This window comes from Eutrigla gurnardus (genome assembly GCF_963514095.1).
Source record: "Eutrigla gurnardus genome assembly, chromosome: 17".
Taxonomy (NCBI): Eukaryota; Metazoa; Chordata; class Actinopteri; order Perciformes; family Triglidae; genus Eutrigla; species Eutrigla gurnardus.
This window is the reverse complement of record NC_139928.1, coordinates 3,394,918-3,408,475: the sequence shown is the minus strand read 5'-3', so window position 1 is coordinate 3,408,475 and position 13,558 is coordinate 3,394,918.

The window sequence follows — 13,558 nt, the reverse complement described above, 5'->3', positions numbered from 1 at the left end:
CATAAACAGCAGCACCGCTCATTTAAATACTACTCCTTGTGAACCAGGACGTCAGCGGCGCGTCTCGAGCTGATGCACGCGCCACGTACGTCGCCGTTTCAGAGCTGGGAACGTGATTAGATCTCGCCATTTGATGTTGAAGCTGTGGTTTTCTCAGAAGAACAGAGGGAGGTAGATGATGGAAACAGAATCAGACACAGGATCCTGTTGGTCTTCAAACAAAAGTTGCTTTTATCTCTGATTTTCCATCTTAAGCGTTGTATTAACTTAATCCTCCCAGTGTTGTGAAACCTAAAACTTCAGTGTAAGCTGCTGAACTTAAAATATAATAAAAATAATAATAATACAATTTTTTCGTGTGATTATTCTTGGAAACCTTGTGTCTCATTGTCTGCGGATGTCATCTCAAACTGTATTGGGGCATGGCGCTGTGAAACGTTTCTTGAAAGGACAGTCCCACGTTTCCTCCAACAAAGCTGCTGCAAAGGAGATAATGAAGCAGCTCACGGTGTTTTCCTCCGGTGTCAGAGCGGCGGGGGCCACACACATCACAGAGGAAAGCAGGAAGTGGCGAGGGGGAAAGGGAAGAGGCATTTCTGGGGTAATGGGATGCAGGCTGTCTTCGCTCGCTACGTTATGGATTGATGAAGATGTGGCCGTGGCTATGCAATGCTAAGAGACAAATCTGTTGTATGTTTTCCCGGGCAGTAAAAGGAGGAGATGGGGCCCTTGTCTCCGTCTTCTCCTCCCCCACCCCCTCACACAGTCTGCTGCCTCTTGTGTTCTTCTCCCAGAACTGTCAGGCAGAATAGAGTCGCATCTGCTCCACGTATCTCCTTCAAGTCGGCAAAGCAGCCAGCTGCTGGCCAGAACATGTGTCCACGGTGTGTGTGTGTGTGTGTGTGTCTACGTGTGCCTGCAGAGTGGCTCGTAGTTAACCAGCACTCGTCACGAGGGACATCATTAGGCTTCGCTCGGCAGAATCGGGGGATAAAGACGGAGGGTGGAGGAGAGTGGAGGAAATTTGAACGACGCTCGCTGCCGTTGAATTCCGAAAAGAAGCTCTCGGCTTGTTCAGCTGCTCAAGTGCATCTAGTTTAGTTTTCCTCCCTTGCTCTGTTCTGCTCTCCCGCCCACACAACTCAACTATTGACGCTTGAGCAACAGCTTGCAAGCCACCGAATATGTTCTACCGCCGTTAAAGAGGAGAGTGGCTCAGCAGGCATTTAAACAAGCATTTAAACAAGCATAACATTACTTGCTTGTCATCTTAAGACGTAACAAAACATGACTTTGGACGGTTTACAAACTGTGGTCATGTGGTTGTTTATTGCAAACAAATCACAACTAAATAGTTTATTTTGGGTTCATACCATGTAGTAAACCAACAGATGTGTTTCTTGCTATTCACAGTGAATACAGCTCAGTGAAAGTCTTTTCTCCGTTTGGTTTCCTGGTGTATCTGGGATTTCAGCCACGATGGATGGAACATCAGTGTCTACATGGAGGTAAGCCCCGCCTCCACTCCAGCGCTAGCCTCTAGAAGAAGCCGCGGAAGCTTCGGTTTCACCGTAGAGATGAAAAGCAGAGTGTTTGTGGAGTAATAAGGAGACCAGACTTCACAGAAGTAATACATGAAACAAACACAATACCATTTCCATAACAATTACAGGTTGTTTTTGTTTGAATCTCATCCTTCTGCAGGGTTTTAATGGCACCCGACTGGGGAATTAGCACCACATACTGTTTTATCTCGCTGCGCTCAAATCTTCATATTCGTTCAACATTCATGTTACAATAGAATCATTACCTCAACTAATGATGGAAGTAACAAGGCCAATGAGTAACAGGTGCTGAAATCTCAGCAAAAGCAGCCAACAAATTCAAATCAAATCCGCCTTGACGACAGTAATAAATGGAATTGTTAGTGTAGAAAAAGAAACAAAGGCTACATCTATTTTTTCAGTCTTAACCAAATAATTACACAAGTAGAAGAAGAACCAACAACCGTGTTCATATTTCTTAACAAACAGTGTTAAATGTCCCGCCCTCGGCTGTGTCTTTTTTATTTTTTCCCCCACTGAGAGACGAGAGCATGGAGGTAGAGCGGGGAAGAAAGATGCAGGCTGGAAAAACACAACGCTTTTATTTGGCTGCACAAATTCCCCAGAGAAACGTGACGAGCCATTAAAACCTGCTCTGGGACAGATGGGGGAACACCAGCCGGATTTAATGGGGAAAAGATGCTTTCTACGGAGGAATAAAGCACTTCAGCTTCACTGCCCCCTAAACCCCGTCCAGTGACCTGCCCTGCAGAAACGGAGCGGAGCACCACGAGCACAAAGAAAACCAGGATGCATAGAGAAGGACATCGCTAAAGGAGGAAACCAAGTGAAAGAAAGAAAAAAGGGATAGAGGCAGTTTATCCTCCTGGTAGCTCTTAACAAAGCATGCCGAGCCCCCCCACAACACACAAACACTCCCTTGACTTGGGAGGATCTCGTGGACCGTAGCAGGGCTTCTCATATGAGAAGGAAGGAAGCTTGGTATCCTAGCCCCGCAGCTCAGATGAGTATTACTTAAGCCCACGCATACTGACAACGCATGATCATAAATAAATTATCTCGCCATGTTTCTCGACATTAAGACGTGCGGGAGAAATGCACTGAGAAGCAGAAGGGGGATGGTGCTAGAGTGAAAAAAAGGAAGGGATGGAGAAAGAGAGAGGGCCGGGGAACAGCGGGGAGGGAGGGAGGGAGGGAGGGAGTTGGCAGCTTCTGGAGAACACTGAGACACATAGAATCACACTAAAGGCCAAAGACTCCTCAGACCGTTAATGAGATTGTGTCTCTATCTTTCTCTCTCGCTCATTCTCTCCTCTCACTCCATCCTCCTTAGCTTCATATTTCTCCCTTATTTGCTTCGTGTCCACTGCCAAAACTGAAATATTTAATTAACTGTTATTAATTATATTGAAATAGAAGTCTGGTTGTATAGAAGTCTGTGAGAAAATGGTCCTACTTCTCTCTTGATGTATTATCTCAGTAAACATTGTAAACATGAGTTTATGGTCTCAATCTCTAATTTCAAGTCTTCTTCAATCCAGCATGATGTTCATTTAGTACATTATGGTCCATTTAGAGTCCACCAGACCAGAAAGCAGGGGATGCTTTAGGGGGCGGGGCTACATTGTGATTAACAGGTCTCCACGCTACCATTGCTAGTTAGCTACTAAGATGACTTTAACACTTAGCTAACGTTCACCTTTAATTCTGGAAGCTAACTTTGTTAATAGTTTCACACCAGAATGTGTTTGTGTTTCGCCTTTAAATCCCCACAACGTGTGTTAATTTTACAAATAATACAATAACAATAAAATACACGTAATACTAAAAACAGTTTTAAAAGTGTGTAGAGCACTGTGTGTGCAATGTCAATGATTAGAGTGTGTTTGAGGTTTAGTTGGTTTTCGATTGGTTCAAGAGAGTTGGTGCCGATCTGGAACCAGTTTTCCTGGCCATCACCCGATGAAGCGACCAATGAGATTAACCGAGACCACCACTCAATATCTGCAGTTGACGACTGGTTCTCGACTGATGCTGGTTCTATTTGTCCCTCTATGGATGGATGGGGCGGCGTCTTCTTTCAGCAAAACACAATACGGACCTACAACCATAAACACACAGCCAGCCCTGATCAATGATTCTTAATAGACCTTTTGTGCTTTCTCATTTACATTGGTTAAAGGTAAACAGAGAGAGAGACAGACAGAGAGAGAGAGAGAGACTAACGTAGCCTGAGGGGTGTAAGACCCTGACATAAAAGATGGCTGCTGTAACACAATGAATTTCATGCACAGGTGCACAGACGAGACGTGCAACCGGATCGATACGTCTTGTAGGATGGACTTACAGCACTTACAACCACTATCGATCAGTGTGCCTTTTGGCTTGCATAATTCACAATGACCCCGGTCCATTGTGGTGAATAAGACTCCAACAATGCGATGAACAATCCACCGGTTTGTGCCAAGGGGCGACAGCGGAGCGAGAAGAAAGAGTTAAAACGTGCACGAAAAGAAATGAGGTTGCCAAACCTAAAAGGTTGCGTGGATTTCACCAGTGCCTTCACAACAGCGTGCTATGTTTACACTGTAATAGGAGGTATAATAACTTTCTCATAATGCGACTTGTCAAAAAAATGTCAGGAAAAAAGGCGTCTCTAAATGAGATGTTTTCCGCCGCAGGAACCTTCCGAAGGGACCAATAAGCTTTTGAGGAACTCGAGGAACTCATACCTGTTTTCTGACCCCCAGGACCACAGGGATTACATTTAGTTCCTGCACGTTAGTTCCAGCTGTCAAAGCCGTCCTCGCCCCTGTAGCTGCTGCAACACTGTATCTGTGATTCAGAGGTATGAACTAAAGTCACCCATGGGTGAATCTGTCACGCGTACAGCTTTATTGAAGGAAATAAGGAAGCCATTATTTTCATTTAATGTTTATTTCTTATGTACGCAAGAAGGAAAATGTTCAGTTGGTTTTAGTTGCTATGGCTACACGGTACTTGGAAGCATTTGCTAGAAAACATATAAATTCAATTAATCGCAATCCATCAATTCCATTAACAATCTTTAAATGTGACATTATTTGCTAATGAAATTCATCATCATGCACTGATTGCTATATTAAATTTAGTTATTTTGGGCTCTATTTCAAAGAATTGCTTCAGTTTTCTATTTAGTTATCAGCAAAAGGTAATATGGGACTCAATCTGTGACAGTTGGATTTGATCCACTAAACAAACTATAACACACCTTCAGCTCTACTTCTTCCTCTTCTGATGGAGGGACGGAGGCCACAGTGACTCCCCATCACTCCTTGAGGTACAGGTGCTACTGGATGGGCCAGGGCTAGCTGGTTAGCATACTAATGTCATCGTTTCAACACTGTAACCTCTTCACATCCTGCTGACAACGTTTTAAACAAACATCCTCGCCGTATCTTTGCACATTGGAGACTTAATTCAAGTTAAACAACTTTTGAATTGAGTTTCCCGTTGCGGGTGAATCATGAAGTTCTCAAGTTCAACAACTTTTCCGCAATGTAATGCTAAGTAACAATCATCGTACATTATCGCCAGAGGTGGATAGTAACGCGCTACATTTACTCCGTTACATTTACTTGAGTAACTTTTTGGAAAAATTGTACTTCTATGAGTAGTTTCAAAGCAGCATACTTTTTACTTTTACTTAAGTAAATTTGTGAAGAAGGAGCGGTACTTTTACTCCGTTACATTGGGCTGATTCTGCTCGCTACTTTTTTTTTATTATCGATCCGTCTGCTGCATGGTCTGTTTTGTTTATGTGGGGACCAGAGCCAGTGGCGCCGCCAGCCGGAATCCTGTACGCACTGTGCATACTTTTTTTGAAGGTGGACTAGATATTTAAATTTCAGCGGGTGACACCAAACCACGTCTGCCCAAGCAAGTCAGAGCTTTTCTTTCGCTTACACAGTGACCTGGAGAGACGCAGCCGCATTTGAGAGGACGATCACGCGTGTGTGCGCAATTACGCATAGCGTGTGTTGGCCCCTCTCCACTACACACTACACAATCCAAGCGTGTGTGTGTGTGCGTGCGTGGAGTGCTCACAAGCTTGCGCTTGTGTTTAGGGCGCGGATGGAGGGCACAAAAAAAATATTGATATACGCTACTGATTTCACTGATACTGAAAACATTCGATTTTGTCTTAAAAAAGTATTTTTCCATTTGTTGTTGTATTTTGCCGTTTCTGTGCGTACATTGAAATTGAATCCTGGCGGCGCCACTGACCAGAGCAATGATTTAAGATCGGGACTTCCCAGAGGCTCTGTGTCTATCACATGACTGCATCTCACCAATCAAATGTAGCCACTAGCGACGTCTAACTCCGTTTCACCAATCAGGCAAAGCCTAAGCCATCACATGACCGCACACACATTCCCCGCGGCAAACAGGCGGAAAAGAGCGCAGAAACAAAACGATGGAGACGGCATGCAATTCCGAAGAAGCCGAAGAGAAGGAGGCACAACACCCCTGGCCCCACATAAAAGAAATGTTCACACTCCAGGCAAAAAAAAAAACAGCTACATTATGCGTTGCCATTTGTGTCTCCCGAAACAAGTGGAGTTATTTATTTATTATTGTTTATTATAAACTGTTTCAGTTGTCTAAGGGAATTCTCCGTGCATTATTTGACATTATTTGACCTGATTAATAAAGGAGGTTACTCGGCAGTTACTCTGTACTTGAGTAGTTTTTTCACCCATTACTTTTTACTCTTACTCAAGTAACACAGGGTGACAATACTTTTTACTTTTATTTGAGTCATATTATTCTAAAGTAACAGTACTCTTACTTGAGTACAATTTTTGGCTACTCTACCCACCTCTGATTATCGCTATTAGCGAGGTGATAATGTGAAAAGCAATTTTACCTGTGCCCACACACCGCCGAGTCTTAACTTGTACACCGCAAAGAGGCAATTACCATGTGTCATCATCACTGAGTCGGCCTTGAGCCGAGCGCACACACTCCGTCAGTAACCAGGACAAAGGCCTCGCTTGGTTTGACGTGTTGTGCTATGGCTGTATTGGATCAGGTGTGTGTGTGTGTGTGTGTGTGTGTGTGTGTGTGTGTGTGTGGTGTGTTTCTCTTTTGACCAGCCCGGCATATGACCAGCGCTGCCTGACAGCGACTGTTTAATTCAACTCCCACTATCATCACGGTCAACAGCACCAGGACGCAGCCTTTCTGCACCATTACACGCACTAATGGAACTACATGTAATATATCCTCCCTACGCAAACCTCTCTCTCCCTCTCCCTCTCTCTGCCTCCCCCCACGCACCATCTCCAACACATAATAATCACTCCACCTCCCCTCCCTCTCTCACCTGAGTGAGCCCCCCCCCCACACACACACACACGTCTCCTGGTCGATCTCTCCCACTCCGTCTCGTTGTCTGAGGAAAAAAAACACCCACCTGCTGTAGTTCCACTTGAGTGCTGAGTGGGAGAGAGTCCAACCCAGCTTCTCTTTTTTGTTGTTGTTGTTGTTTTGCACATCTTTACCCTGCGCTCAATTTTTCCAAGTTCAACATCAGACATTGGAGGTCGGACACACTGCCTGAGGCAGAAAACAATAAGCGCCGGGTTGGAAGTTTATCCAAAGTTGTACTTTAGTTCCTTTGGCTTAACCTGTGAGCACTGCTGTGAGATATGAGAATCCAGATTCATGGTGCGACATTTAATAGCAAACAGCAATCAACTATGGGCTATGTACCTGAGCAGAGGATGACGTCACTCTGCATCTGTGTTTTATCTGAGCTTTTAGTTCATGTTCATGCGTGAGTCATTATATTCTAACTACATAAACACAATCAACATTGTAAGAAGCCATAGGTTTCATTTGGGGTGGGATTCCCCTCCCCCACTACTTGTGGTCTGCACTTCTGCTGCACCTCCTCCTCTCTATCCTCCTCCTCCTCACTTACAATCTAATGTTATTCATATTCAACATCTCTAACATATCAAATGCACTTCAAAGTGCTTTGAAATCATTTAACAAAACATATTAAAACAAATGAATAACTCATAACATTAAAATACTGATAACACACACATGAAATAAAATAAATATTAAAAAGGCTGTTCTATCAAAATGACTGAAATCAGCAGTGATAAAAGTTTTTGTTCTGCTTTGTGGAACGACTAAAAGAGAGGAACCGGAGGATCTGAGTGGCCTTCTTGCTTTATAAACTAATGAAAGCATTTTTAAATCAATAGGAACACTAACAGATAACTGGTGTAAAAACTTCAATAAAGATACTCTCCTTTTGGTGTCCGCACTCATGAAGCAACATTTTGGATGAATTGTAATTATTGTATTCCTCGGTGGACCAGAAAGGAGAACGTTATAATGACTAACAAGCTGTTTAAAAAGAAAATTGCTGCTTTAGAGAATGCATCCGTTTCAGTACAAATCCATGTCACTGGTTGAGCACTAATCCCACACTTGATACTGGTCTTGAAGTGTCACATAGAAACTGTGTTTCTTGATCACCCACCTTTATATGCGGCTAGTTGTTCCATCAGAATGGTTGAGTTTCTGTGAGCCAAACTTCTTCTCACTTACTTATTTTAACGCATGAAAAAAACCTCCCAACACGTTAATAGTTATCTCGTAGATATGAATAATGCAGATGGAGACTTGAAGGGGTTTACTTGTACCCCACCTTTTTGAATCACATTGATTTCAGTCTGCAGCTGTCATGTAGTGAGAGATAGATGACCAGAGATGTTCTGATAGTTGCGTCGGCTGCAGTCAATACGTGCTCTCGAAGGAAACCAAGAAGACATTCTTGTGTCTCCGGTGTTAAAGTCGTTTCCGTCAGCAACATTCAATCTGGCTGTTGGGGCTCTTTTTTATACTATTGTCTCTATTGTCTGAGTATACAGGCAGCAACATAGACCAAGTAAATAAGTGAAACCGTGTTAATCCAGCACTGGGTTTCTTCGGCTGCATATTAATTCAAACGTAGCCGAGTTGGCACATAATTTCAAAATTTAAAGCGATGGTTCGGAGTAAAAAGCACCCTGGGTAATTTCCACCATGACATCCAAATACCCCCTCAGAAGCATTTTTAGCGATGGTCAACATTGGTCAAGATAGGGCCAACAGAGCAGGTCAACACATTTTTATAAATGCTTGTATTATCAGGTCATCAAGTGTTGACCTGATAATACAAGCATTTATAAAATTGACGCGTGACGTCATCGGCTGGGTAAACACAGAAGTGGCGTCTACGCTGCGGTAACGTTAGCAGCCGAGGATAGAAGCTATCAGGCAAGTGTTCTTTTAAATAAACTCCTGGTGTACTTACAAACTTTCAAATGCCTCGTTTTGTGAGTACAGACCCTATGTGTACTACTGCAGACGTTTGGTAACATTCCATGCATTATTAGTGGGGTCATTTATGAGATATACAAAATGTACCATAAGCGCCAGTACTAAGCCATGCGGCTAATAGCCCTATCTTGACCAATGCTGACCATCGCTAAAAATGCTTCTGAGGCGGTATTTGGCTGGATGTCATGGTGGAAATTACCTAGGGTGCATTTTACTCTGAACCATCACTTTAAATCGGAGGTTATGAGCTGCTAAAGTTTTAAGGGTTCTACCAACTCAAATCTGAAAGCTAGCTGGGAGGTGTGAAGTCCTCTGTAAGATAGTGGTTGGCGTGGTGGGACAAGTTGGATGAGGAGGAGTGAATTATATTGGCTTTTATACCAGCAGGATGTCCGATTGTTCAATTTTTTCCCCCATTTTGAACCAGCGGATACAAATATTAGCGACCTGTTTGCAGCAGATTTGCAACATGACGCAGACAGGAACGGGCCTTCGCTCCTCTCATACAAGTGTGTTGTTGACTTGAATTGAACCTTCAAAATGATCCTGTTACAAAATATTAAAATGTGGATGTTTCAAATCAAGTCAATTCTACGTAAACAAATAAAGAGCATTACATAGGCCATAACACAACTACTTGGTTAGCAATAGCTGGTTCAAAAAGTGACAGGTAAATTCACAAATATATATACTGTATATATATATATATATATATATATATATATATATACACACTCACCGGCCACTTTATTAGGTACACCTTGCTAGTACCGGGTTGGGCCCCTTTTGCCTTCAGACCTGCCTTTATCCTTCGTGGCATAGATTCAACAAGGTACTGGAAACATTCCTCAGAGAATTTGGTCCATATTGACATGATAGCATCACGCAGTTGCTGCAGATTTGTCGGCTGCACATCCATGATGCGAATCTCCCGTTCCACCACATCCCAAAGGTGCTCTATTGGATTGAGATCTGGTGACTGTGGAGGCCATTTGAGTACAGTGAACTCATTGTCATGTTCAAGAAACCAGTCTGAGATGATTGGCGCTTTATGACATGGCGCACTGTGGTACACTGTGGTCATAAAGGGATGGACATTGTCAGCAACAATACTTAGGTAGGCTGTGGCGTTGACACGATGCTCAAGTGGTACTAATGGGCCCAAAGTGTGCCAAGAAAATATCCCCCACACCATTACACCACCACCACCAGCCTGAACCGTTGATACAAGGCAGGATGGATCCATGTTTTCATGTTGTTGATGCCAAATTCTGACCCTATACCATCCGAATGTCGCAGCAGAAATCAAGACTCATCAGACCAGGCAACGTTTTTCCAATCTTCTATTGTCCAATTTTTGGTGAGCCTGTGCGAATTGTAGCCTCAGTTTCCTGTTCTTAGCTGACAGGAGTGGCACCCGGTATGGTCTTCTGCTGCTGTAGCCCATCCGCCTCAAGGTTCGACGTGTTGTGCGTTCAGAGATGCTCTTCTGCATACCTCGGTGTTACGACCCGGCTTGTTGTGTAGAGCAGCAACATAAGTGTGATAAGAAAAGAGATGGAATGTGACACTGGAGGAGTTCTGGTCAACGTTGTGTGTTTAATTCACCATAAAAACAGGCTGAGCGCAAGCAAATACAATAACACAAAGGCTACACAGGTGCCGACAAACGACTCATACAAAAAATAGGGAGACGTGAACAACTGGCAAAAATATAGAACTAAGAACAAAAAGAGGTCTGCACCCAGCTGCTTGCAACATCAAATGAATGAGAACAAACTAAGGACAGGCAATATCCAGGCAGTACTAAAAAACTAGACCCAACTAAGTGCAACCTCCAGCGACTTGAACTGACTCAGGTTCACAGCCGCCCCCCTGACTGTGGACACAGGCTATTTAACATGCTGGAGACAATTGATGGCTCCCGATTGGTGGGTTCCCGAACAGCATGCAGGCAGTAGGCGTCGGTGTCGGCTCCAGGAGGACCAAGGCTTGACTGGGAAAACACAGCGGGCAGAATCAAACACAACACACATTAACCACCATCAATCCCCTTAACGGTAGCCAGTGGCGGCCCCCTTAAATTACAAGCCCTTGTGGCTAGACGCTAAGGTTACCTACCTACCTACCTACCTACATAATACATAACTACGCTCTACATCCTAGACAAAGTAACACTCGGTTGTAACGAGTGGTTATTTGAGTTACTGTTGCCTTTCTATCAGCTCGAACCAGTCTGGCCATTCTCCTCTGACCTCTGGCATCAACAAGGCATTTGCGCCCACAGAACTGCCGCTCACTGGATATTTTCTCTTTTTCGGACCATTCTCTGTAAACCCTAGAGATGGTTGTGCGTGAAAATCCCAGTAGATCAGCAGTTTCTGAAATACTCATACCATGCCACGTTCAAAGTCACTTAAATCACCTTTCTTCCCCATTCTGATGCTCGGTCTGCAGCAGATCTTCTTGACCATGTCTACATGCCTAAATGCATTGACTTGCTGCCATGTGATTGGCTGATTAGAAATTTGCATTAACGAGCAGTTGGACAGGTCTACCTAATAAAGTGGCCGGTGAGTGTATATAAAAATCTCCTTCTCACCCCTGGTGGGGTGGTATCTGTGTCATCCTCAACCTCGGGTCCTCTACCAGAGGCCTGGGAGTTTGAGGGTTCTGCGCAGTATCTTGGCTGTTCCTAGGACTGCACTCTTCTGGACTGAGGCTTCAGATGTTGTTCCTGGAATCTGTTGGAGCCACTCTCCCAGTTTGGGGGTTACTGCCCCGAGAAAGTCTATTCCAGGGTACTGGAGAGGAAAATTCGGCCGATAGTCGAACCTCAGATTCAGGAGGAACAATGCGGTTTTCGTCCTGGCCATGGAACACTGGACCAGCTCTATACCCTCTGCAGGGTGCTCGAGGGTTCATGGGAGTTTGCCCAACCAGTCCACATGTGTTTTGTGGACTTGGAGAAGGCATTCGACCGTGTTCCTCGTGGCATTCTGTGGGAGGTACTTCGGGAGTACGGGGTCGGGGGCCCTCTGCTAAGGGCTGTTCGGTCCCTGTATGACCGGAGCAGGAGCTTGGTTCGCATTGCCGGCAGTAAGTCAGACCTGTTTCAGGTGCATGTTGGACTCCGGCAGGGCTGCCCTTTGTCACCGGTCCTGTTCATTATTTTTATGGACAGGATTTCTAGGCGCAGCCGTGGGCCGGAGGGGATCTGGTTCGGGAGCCACTGGATTTCATCCCTGCTTTTTGCAGACGATGTGGTCCTGTTGGCTCCTTCGAGCCAGGACCTCCAGCATGCCCTGGGGCGGTTTGCAGCCGAGTGTGAAGCAGCCGGGATGAGGATTAGCACCTCCAAATCTGAGGCCATGGTTCTCGACCGGAAAAAGGTGGCTTGCTCCCTCCAGGTCGGGGGGGAGTTCCTGCCTCAAGTGGAGGAGTTTAAGTATCTTGGGGTCTTGTTCACGAGTGAGGGAAGGATGGAACGTGAGATTGACAGGCGGATCGGTGCAGCGGCTGCAGTAATGCGGTCGTTGTATCGGTCCGTCGTGGTAAAGAGAGAGCTGAGCCGAAAGGCGAAGCTCTCAATTTACCGGTCAATCTACGTTCCTACCCTCACCTATGGTCATGAACTTTGGGTCATGACCGAAAGAATAAGATCCCGGATACAAGCGGCCGAAATGAGCTTCCTCCGCAGGGTGGCGGGGCGCTCCCTTAGAGATAGGGTGAGGAGCTCCGTCACACGGGAGGAGCTCGGAGTAGAGGCGCTGCTCCTCCACATCGAGAGGAGCCAGTTGAGGTGGCTCGGGCATCTGTATCGGATGCCCCCTGGACGCCTCCCTCGGGAGGTGTTCCAGGCATGCCCCACCGGGAGGAGACCCCGAGGAAGACCCAGGACACGCTGGAGTGACTATGTCACCCGGCTGGCCTGGGAACGCCTTGGGGTCCTCCCGGAGGAGCTGGGGGAAGTGTCCGGGGAGAGGGAAGTCTGGGCGTCCCTGCTCAGGCAGCTGCCCCCGCGACCCGGTCCCGGATAAAGCGGAAGAAAATGGATGGATGGATGGATGGATGGATGCCCCGAGTGCCCCCACTACCACAGGGACCACGCTAGCCTTGACCTTCCACATCTGTTCCAGCTGCTCTTTCAACCCTTGGTACTTCTCAATTTTCTCGTGTTCCTTCTTCCTGATGTTGGCGTCAGCTGGGATCGCCACATCTATCACCACCACTGTCTTCTGCTCTTTGTCCACCACCACTATGTCCGGTTGGTTAGCCAGGAGCTGTTTGTCAGTCTGGAAGCTGAAGTCCCACAGAACCTTGGCCCTGCTGTTCTCAGTCACCTTCTGTGGTATGGCCCATTGGGATTTGGGTACTTCTATTCCATACTGGTTGCAGATGTTTACATTTACATTTAGGTCATTTAGCAGACGCTTTTGTCCAAAGCGACTTACAATAAGTACATTTGTCAAAAGAAGGAAACAAGGAAACCACAACGTATCATTGCCGATAAAGTAAGAGCTAAAAATAGAACAAGTGTTAGGTCCTCATCTGATTAAACTAGTACTTCAAGAGCAACAGTGCTACGATCAGAGTGCTATAGGTAAGGT